Genomic DNA, 10,291 nt, shown 5'->3' on the forward strand with positions numbered 1-10,291 from the left:
GTACACCAAAGGTATTACAAGGCTGGATTTTTCCACTGTTATTGGTCTCTTTTATCTGATTGAGAGGCTGCTTTAAAGCCTCACAGCATGAAGAGTAACGAATTGTCGTTCTCCCCTCAGTCCCACATCCTCTGTGGTAAGAGGGTCACTCCAAGTCTTCCATAAAACACACACTCTGCCTTCCTGACTGTCTTTCTTCTCGCACAAAACTTCTTACACTGCCGCCTCCATAGCAACCCCAATGTTTACGCCCCACTGCCCTCCTCCTCCTCCACCTCTCCCGTCACATCACACCGGCCTGCGGTTTTATCAAAACTTCACATTTGAAAAGAAAATTGGAGTGATGATCAGCCCAAACAGGGATATTCCAGACCATTAGGCAGATCCTATTTCAGCTGATGTGTGTGGATTGGAGAGTGTGGGAGAGTTGGGGTGAACACTGAGCAGACTATCAAAGCAGGCACTTCTGGACTGTGTGGAGGGAAACACAGTGAAACGACAAGTGACACCACCACAGTTGGCACGCATCGCCATGTATTATTTATATGTAAGTAATTATCTGACTGTTACGGTATTAAAGGTGCTTCTCGGATTTCCTCGGGAGCGGTGGCTGCGGCTGCAAAAAGAGGAAGAAGATGCCCGTCTGAGCAGCAGCCCCTGTTGGAGAAAGAAGACCACTTGCAGCAAATGCAGAGCCTCCTGAAAAAGTTTTTTTTTTTGATAATATACTTAATACGAATAGGCAGTTTCAAAGAAATGATGTTAAAAGAATAAAAAAGTACAGCAGTACACAAGACACGTTTATTTAAGATATTAAAGAAAAACAAAAAAGGAAATACAGACTATGACAAACACTTGCCTGCATAGTAAATAAAGCCAGACTTTGTACTGTGCACACTTGGCTGGACACACACAGCTGCAGAAAACATGGACTTTTGCTCCGTCATTGGGAGCCAAGCTTTCCTTGTGAACACACATGTCGCTCCCCCACTCAGAGTTCAATACGCTCGGCAAAAGTTAAACGCTCAGTCTGTCAGCACTCCCCCGGTGCTCCTACATCCTCTCGCCCCCGGCTCCTTCCTCTTTGCTCCCCTGCGTCCCTTCTTCCTCTCATCTCTCCGTCTTACATCACATTGTAGACAGTGTTCTCTGTCAATACAAAAAACAGATTCATCCTTACATATCGTGGTAACAGTGGGAATTAAAAGGTTTGCCAGTGATGCAACAAAGTAGCTAAAGTAAACCCACGCTATATGTTCCACATCATGGCTGGCCTCTTATTGCGTCAGGTACAGTTACCTGGACCGGGTTTGATTACAGACTTTTAATGGGATTGTATGATAGATGTCAGCCTACTGTTTGAAGATGAAAGAAGCAGGGTGGGGTTTTGGCTGGTGAGGCGCACATGAGCAAATCAGTGAAGCATGCTCTGTAGTTTAGATTTCTTGGAAAGGGTTGGGAACGGAAAACCGGTTCCAAATTAGAACCAAATCCGAAATGCCAAGAACTGGGTACCCGTTAAAGAATTTGAATTTCGGTTCTGTTTATCGTTTCCTAAACACTATAACCCTTTATTATTACAAACAAAGGCTACATATCTGCAAGGATGTGGCTATCTGCCAGGATCTGTCTAGGTTATGCATCAACGCAACAGCATGTTGATTTGTTTACATACGAGCATGCATGGCTAACATCACAACAGTAGTGACAGATGGACCGTGGTAAAAGCTCAGAAGTGTGGCTTCACTTTATTAAAGAAAACGACAAGGCATGCATGTGAGAAGTTCATTAGCTGCGAGTCAAGTTGCACTTCAAATGTGACCAAACATTTAAGGCAGCACAGTGTCAATCTGAAAGAATGTGAAGTGTTTGATGTCTTGCTCGTCAGTCTTCTAATCCAAGTGTGTCGTTAACCAGCGCTAGCACCTCCAAGCCGTGACACACCTTTCTCTTTGGCAATAAAGGGAAAGATGACCAAAGAGAAAACTGGTGAGTAATAAATACCACAGCATCCACAAGAAAATATATGTTCTGGATCATACGTTTTTATTGTATGTATTTACTTTGTGAACGTTCAGTTAAAAGACTTTGACTTATTTTAATGAAACAATAAAAGTCAAAGTAAACTTAACGCTTAAAAGGATAAAGATATTTTGTCATCTAAACATTTGACTACTTTTTTTTACCATATTAGAACTGAAACTGGGAATCAATAAGCAAAATCAGAATCAGAATTGGTAAAATTCAAACGATACCCAACACTAGTCTTGGATGACCTCTTGTGCTTCATTAATTTCCAAACCACATCTCTCTTGTGAAGCATTTATTCCTACAAAAGGAAATCCATTGCCAGTTTGACTGCCATCGAACCGGGCTGGGAAGAGAAGGAGGTGGAGGAAAAGGAAAAACACCAGGGCAGGACCGGCCATGACATCAGCAGGAGACGACTCCACTTTAGACGGTCATGTCAGGATCTCCCAGACTTGACCTCCGCTTCCTCTCTGTGGTTACATCAAAGTAGCTAAGCCCGAGCCTGAAGACACAGACCACACTGTCATCGTCAAGGTGGGTGTGGATGTGGAGGAAGTGCCCTGAGGTCATTGATTTGTCAAGATGTTTCCTCATTCAAGTGCTATCTATCAAACCCAAACGCACACGCCAGAGTCAATAGAGAAGTAGGTGTAAGCAGACAAAAGATGAGCAGAGACACAACAGAGGGTGAAGCAACCTTGTCTTAAATTAAACAGTGAAAGCCTAACTCTGTTTTCTGTTCCTCCAGGGTGGGAACAACGGTGTGTTGTACGCATTAGCTGAGGGATGCTTGTTGTTTTTGTGAGTCACAGGATCACTACCCATGTTCACAGATAATACCTAATATTATTTACCACGTTACCAGGTCCACACCAGGCTCCGACGGCTGTTTTCAATCACCAAAGAGTCAAAACAGAACTGTTGGTTTGGGAAACACGAGCAGCCCCTCTTGACTAAGATATTTCCCCTCCACCCAAGGTCCACTCATTCTGCACTCCTCCAATCATTTTCAGATAAACACTCAAAATTTCGAAATGACTCAGCTGTTCTCTCGGACACAAACTCTTATCTCTTGTTACTTCCCCTCTCTCTCCATCATCATTGTCTCCATCCCTTCGCTCCCACGCTGATAAATTTCATTGTGCCAGGGTCTGAGTTAATTGTCCCGGGAGTTGAGGTGTTACTGTCCATGCCTGCTGCTCGACTTTCACACACACATACGCACACACTCACTCACAGTTACAGTATCAATGTGGTCACTCCTAGAAACAAACAGACAATAGCAGGGACATGTCATGGGCAGTGTTCTGCTCACGTTTTGAAAGACGAGTGTTTCTAACTCCGGTGGTGACTCCGTGGAATCTTTCTTTTGTCCCGACCTCACTCATAAAGTCAACAGGATTAAGAAAGTCCACCACAACTTCTGTTACCATGACATCAGCGAAAACATGACGGGATATCTAATATGTTTCAACAGCAGTGATTCCCAACCCGTGGTACTTCCCCAGCGTTGCCAGGGTGTATGTGGTAAGACTGACAGCTTAACTGATTTGAAAACATAGAAATTATGATTTTTAAAAAATCAACATAAGGTGAATTAGAGTAATGTGGGACAATTTTTGTAATCGGCACTTCAGCAATATGTTTCGATTTGAAGCTAATACATAATATCTGCACCCAATACCCTTCTGAAATCCCCAAAGTGTTTACTATTCATATCAGAAAAGAGAATGCAGATATCACACTCAGAGAAGAAATGACAAATATAAAATTGTTCCTTGTGCCAAACTGTCCCAGATTATGTGTCTTTCCTAATGTGGGACAGTTCAGGCTGAAATCTGGGACCCTCAATGAAATGTTCATACAATAAAAAAACTCTGATCAGAAACACTTAAGGCCAAAGTGCATGCCCATGTTTGGTCATTTCAGATTTTTACTGTTACAAATAGTATAGTAATGTATTATAGTATGTGATATGTATTAATATTAGTAATTATATAATTTGTATGTGCTTAAATGCATATTTCACCAATTTAAGAATGTATACGACTGCTCCACGCTAGTTAAACCATGCTGTCCCACATTTCAAACCACATTTTCTAAAGTGGGATAATGAAAAATTGACACATGTATGACACATGACACATGTTTTCACCATAATAGAGCATATTTCGATACATCAATATATTATAAACACAATCTGACAGCAATCGGAAACATTGCTCTATTTATGACAGATTTATATCCCATTAGTCTAAATCCTTTGCCACTAACCTTTGACTTCACAGCAAGAACTTCCTGTTGGAAGCTTCCCCGCCCCAAAGTATGACATCACATGTGTGATTCAATTTCCTGACCAGGTTTATCTTGACAGCAGTCCCATTCATTAGCATTTGTTACAAGAAGAGATACTTGAGCTGCCCCACATTTGACCGTGTCCTACATTACACTAAGTCACTCTATAAACAGTAGTTCTCAAACTTTTTTTTATATCAAGGACCCCCTAAACTGACACAGATTTGACTACAGACCCCATTTGATGAGATTTTCTCCCAGGGTCCCCCATCTGATAAGATTTTTGCTTTTAGATGTTTTATTACAGAAATTGTATGAAACCCATGACCAAAACAGCCATACATTCTGTCATTGTGTTACTTATAGATGGAATAATAGTGAAAATAAACAATTCCCTTTTTGCTGGGGACCCCCTGGAACACCCTCAAGGACCTCTAAGGGTTCCTAGAACCCACTTTGAGAACCACTGCTATAGAGAGCATAAAAATAGTTAGCAAGCAATCAGAGAAGTTTAAACAGTACTTACGTACGTACTTACTTACTTACTTCAATTAATGGATAAACAGTTGAAATAGTTGAAAGTAGTGGATAAATGACTGAAATAGACAACAGAATGTAATTACAGTAATAATGGATAGACAGTTAACAGTAATGGATAAATGAGTCTTATAGATAGCTTAACCTTGAATGGATAAACAGTTGAAATAGCAACTAGATAGTTAGTAGTAAGTAATGAACAAATAGTTTCAATAGTTAACACTAGTTAAAAGTAAGGGCTACAGCTAAAATAGACAGTTACGTACTGAGAAATAGTTAATATAAAGCTAGCTTCAACAAAAAGTAATGGATAAAGGATTGAAAAGAACAGCTGAAAGTAATAAATAAATATAATAGATAATAGATAAATAGTCAGTTAACAGTATTGATAAAGGGTTACTAAAACAGCTGAAATAGTTAGCAATCAGTAGTAAGATGGTCAAAACAGTTACAGTAATCATGGATAAACAGTTGAAATAGTTAGCTAATAGTAATATATAAAAGTTGAAATGGTTAGCTAATGGATAAATGGTTGTAATGATTTGCTAAGAGCAATGTATATCTGGTTGAAACACAGACACTTCAATTGTGCGAAAAATAGTTACTTTTATATAATTAGTGTTAAATATCATGCAGTTTAAAATCATTTCAAATGAACTCATTTAGGAGGATGACAGCTGGTGATGAATCCAATGAAGGGAACCTGAGCTCATATGACAGGGCTGTGGGGTTGCGTAAAACAAAACGTGTCGGCAACCACTGTCCTAGACATAAAAGGGTGACATGTAAGTTGCTCATAAAGTTGCTCAGCGTCAACAAATTTATGAACTAAGAGTCAATCATTTCAAATCCCTTATAAGGTGCAGGTGGTGGAATTGAGTAAATGTAAAATGACTCGAGCAATCCCTCAAGCACTTCCTTCTTTCTTAAATCCGGAGGGAGAGGAAAGTTGGACCCAAAGCAAAAAGTAAAAAAAAAAAAAAAACTCTCAGTGTTCCAACTTGCTAAAACACTTGAATGATTAGATTTTCCACTCCATAAACCTTTCAGTATTACAGTTGGATCGTGAGGTTTTTGGACTGCAGGATCACAACCTCCGCCTAAAAACAACTGATCACAACTTCCAGAGGAAAATTAATTTTTGTATTAGTTTTTATGTCAGAAACTGTAGAAGTGCCTCATTGCATTGCATGCTAGAGCACAGCAGGTCATCCAGCATGACCTCAGACCCACCTCTGTGATTCAGCCCCTCGGCTCATTAACTGCTCACACCTATTAGCCTGTGGTGACGAAAGAAAGAGCAGATGCATCAGGAGGAGAAGAACAAAAAAACAAAACAAAGGAGATTTTCTGCAGGCGGGAGTAAACAAAAGCCTAGTGGGGATGATGTAGCTGGTTTTCCCCTTTCCGACACAAAGCACTGTACAGTATATCATGGATTCCATGGACCTGACTCAAACAACCTCCTCCTCTCCCCCCATCCAGTGGACTCTCCCAACAACCCAGCCGTTTGTTGCTGTTGGGAGGGAAGTGATGTCAGTGACTCACAAGTCGACACGGTCGGGGGAGGCAGCGGGGGATGCACCAAGCCAGGACCCTGCCTATCTGATGTCAGAGCGTGTGTGTGAGTGTGTGTGTGTGTGTGTGTGTGTGTGTGTGTGTGTGTGTGTGTGTGTGTGTGGGAGAGACATCATCCCACACTACTTTGGAGCAGACTGAGGGTGGTATGCTATTGGGCTCCTGTCTGTCTGTCTATATTGCTGACTGATGATTTTCTGCACAATAACTGCTATACATTGCTTGACGGGACAATGTGTGTGAGCGTGCGCGCATGTGTGTGTGTGTGTGTGTGTGTGTGTGTGTGTCTGTGGGTATGTGTGTATGTGCGTGTGTTCATATGCATGTTAGAACAGATTAATAAAAGCATCTATATGCTGTTGTGTCTGAGTGACATTCCTGTGGCGTCACTTCTGTGAAGCTGTTGCAATCTTCAATTAGGGTTTCCGTGGTCATGTTTTAGCAAGAATCTCATCCTGGCTACTCACTCTGCTGTGGCCATCTAAAGTATCAATTGACGCACTCTAAATAACGGTTGGTCTGTGTCACTCAACCACTCAATCGTGGTAATGCTTTCTCACAATATACTGGACATGCACTGATAACATTTTTTTGAGTACTACCGCTTCTAAGAAGAAAAGGAAATAACTTCACATAATGATAGGAAACAATCGTAATGATGTTTTGAAGCAATAGGATAATAGGATAATATTTATTGCCGGATTGAGAGGTCTGTGTTCAACCCTAACCCCTATCCCGCTTACAAAATTGCAAGCTGCTGCATTTGTAATAATATGAGTTTTTGTTTTGTAAAATTGAAGAAATCTCTTAAAAATATTATGTCCTGTTACTGTATATGTCGCCGTTATATGGTTGTAGTGTATAACGTTCTGTTTGAGTTAGTGTACGATTGGTTGTTTTTTGGTAGACTTACAGGGCCTCAACCTGTAATAGAGCCTTGGCGCTGTCTATTATTGGTTTCTTTTTTTGTGTGGGACAGTCAAAAACTCTGTCGGTGGACCGTGTGTTGGAATGGTTTTGTAAAACTACTACTTCCAATGTCAAGAATGAACTTTCATGTCTCACTTTTGAGCCAACATAGACGAAAAAATCCTTTAAATGTTATGGATGAAACCATAACAGCTACTGAGCTTGAATATGAACAGATCAATCATCATGACAACTTAGCAAACTCCATCAGCTTATAAAGCCCGTGTGATGTGGTTGAAAGGGAGAAGACCTTGCGGTGGGATTCTTTTTTTCCTCTTCACAACCTATAAAACTTCTATATAGTCCACAAGAAGAGGAAATATGATTTTAAAGATTTATCACCAGGTAATTTAACTTTTTTTATGGAAAAAACAGTATTTTTGAATTTCTTGTAGATGAAGGGAGCAAAACATGTATTTCTGTGAAATAACTTCATGAGACAATCAATAAACCAATCACAGCTCATTTCATCAGCATCATTTTTTTCACCTATTTTTTCACTTCATTCAGTAAACAGAAAACATGTACATGCTGAAATGTTGTTTGGTTTGTGCCCACAGTAGTTAGTAATGGGACTTTCCCAATGTATTTTTATTTTTTCTTTTTTGCACATACAGGCCCCACTGGCATGCTAGACCCCTGGGTGTGCACATACTGATTATACTGAACCAGCCCTGATAATAATCCCTGGCATGATTGAAAATGTGATAAACTGGAAAGGAATGAGATACCTAATAATACGTGTCATTACGCTGCTTTTTTTCTTCCAGGGCTCCTCAGGTTGTTTGATTAAAACTCTGAAGGTGGCCAAGTCAACTTTGAATCTTTGAACTAAGGAACAAATGTTCCAGGTTGAGTACAGGATCAAGATTTGTCATGTCTCTCAGGAACAGGAAGCAGGAAATCTCAACTTTGCCATTTTGCAGTAGGCCCACTCTTCTTTCCTTCTCACAAAGAGGGGACAATAATCTGCGTAGATTTAGATCTCCACACACCCCCGCATATCACCTAATTTGAAGCCTGCTGGAAATGACGTCACTCAGTCAGGTCACCCACAAGCTGAGCCAACCATATCCTTGTATGGCTGGTCTGGGAGCCTCTTGTTGTCTGTCAGCAGGCCTCCAGCCGCTCAAAAGATCAGAGATGTGCTTGTCAGGCACATTCCTTGCCTCCTGTATCACTATACAGCCTGCAATTAGGTATTCCCACCTTCCCTCCTCCCTCTCTCTTTCTTCTTTTCTCTTCCTCCACGTCAGACAGACACCTCCATTCATTCGCCGCACAGAACATTGTATGCTGACAGGTACTGGCCATTGTAGCGAAACATTACCTAATTATATATTTGAGCATGTGTGGCACGGTCTAATCACACAGCAACAATGGCTGTTTTGTGCAGCTGTATTGAGCCTTAACTGAGGACTGTAGCACTGTTGTTGAGACCATCTTTGATACACATCCCTTCTGTTTCCTTTGGCACCTGCAGCACAGGTAACAGTGGAGAGGCGGGCCAGCCAAGGCTAGTAAAGTGACAGCATTTTAATAGGTTTGGAGGAATCTCTGTAGTTAACAGCAGGCTGTTATCACTGGGAAATCCACCATAAATCAGGATTTACAAGTAGAAAAGAGAGAGAGGGCGTTCATCAAAGAGCAAAATCCTCAAGGTATTTTACTGACAGTAAGACTGACTTTGATGTGTAGTTTATGTTGCAGTGAGGTAAACACTGGTTGTTGCTAAGGATTACTTTCATTACTGATCTAAGACAATTATTTTTTATTACTGTCAGTGAAGTGTATGGATATAAGTGCTGAGAGAAGTACTTGAATTCTTTGTGAAGTAGTAACATCACAGTGTAAAAATACTCCATTATAAGTTAAAGTCCTGCAAGTATTATCTGCAAAATATAATATTCATTATCAGCCCGTTCAGAGTGTTATGTTATTATTTTTGATGTATTAACATTTATGCTTAAATGTTGTCTTGAATGTTGCAGTTGGTTGAGGTGGATCTCAGTTTAACAACTCAGTTTAATATATAATGTAAAATCTTAACCTGCAAAGTAACCAGTTTGACTCTGAAGTGTAGTGCAGCTGATAAAGTGTGGCGTAAAATAGAAATATTCCAAGAAAGTACAAGTACCTCATAACTGTTAATTGGACAGTACTTGAGTAAATGTACTTGTTACTTTCCACCACTGAAGAATATACTGCAAAATGTCCAAAAATATCCAATATAGAAAATGAGAAAAGCTGCACATCTTTAAAAGACAGGACCAGTGAGTGTTTGACATCTTTGCTTGATAAGACTTAAATGATTAAAGATTCCCTCCAGACATATTTTAAGATATATTCTGCTTTGAATAATGTGTCTTTGATGTTTTTCCACATAAGTTCAATTACCTCATTAGAATCCTTAAAATGACTACTCCATCTTCCTCCTTGAAAAATCCTTAATCTTTGAATATGCAAATATTTTTCATTTCAAACTATTGGACACAAGATGTCTCCTACTTCACCGTAAAGTCCATTCTCAGTGTTTGTGCACTGGAGGCTTCAGGTTTCCACATCACACGTGTGTGAGCTGCATACTGGACCACAACTGGCTCTAAATTAATTGTGATGTCACAAATCCTGCTCCAAGGCCCACGAGATTTAAGGTGAGCACAGAGAAACTTTCCTCCTTCAACGAATTAACATGTAAAAAGCCTTTTAGTGTCACACTCTGCAGTCAAACTCAAAGTTAACTAACAATAAATAACACATATTGAGTGGAGGGGTACTTTAATATGTTATTTTCAATTATATTTTCTGTTAATATATTAATCTATTTATCGATCTTAACCCTTTAAGCAGCTATTTTTGAATACAAAATGTAAAATATTCA

General features: G+C 40.0%; 2 long non-coding RNA genes across 4 annotated transcripts; one reads left to right on the top strand and one right to left on the bottom strand.

Annotated features, from left to right (window-relative positions):
• Positions 1 to 797: 797 nt before the first annotated feature.
• Positions 798 to 1,340, bottom strand: LOC122992437. Its single transcript, XR_006406051.1, has 2 exons — positions 1,249 to 1,340; positions 798 to 1,149 (listed from the first exon to the last, which is right to left on the bottom strand). It is a non-coding gene; the product is annotated as an uncharacterized LOC122992437 (long non-coding RNA).
• Positions 1,341 to 1,898: 558 nt separating this feature from the next.
• LOC122992436 lies at positions 1,899 to 6,780 on the top strand. 3 transcript variants are annotated; one of them, XR_006406050.1, is made up of 4 exons: positions 1,899 to 1,989; positions 2,321 to 2,565; positions 3,509 to 3,558; positions 6,349 to 6,780. It is a non-coding gene; the product is annotated as an uncharacterized LOC122992436 (long non-coding RNA). The 3 variants fall into 3 exon arrangements; XR_006406048.1 differs by having other exon boundaries at positions 2,321 to 3,558; XR_006406049.1 differs by lacking the exon at positions 3,509 to 3,558.
• The last annotated feature ends 3,511 nt before the right edge of the window (positions 6,781 to 10,291 follow it).

Source organism: Thunnus albacares, chromosome 11 (genome assembly GCF_914725855.1).
Source record: "Thunnus albacares chromosome 11, fThuAlb1.1, whole genome shotgun sequence".
Lineage (NCBI taxonomy): Eukaryota > Metazoa > Chordata > Actinopteri > Scombriformes > Scombridae > Thunnus > Thunnus albacares.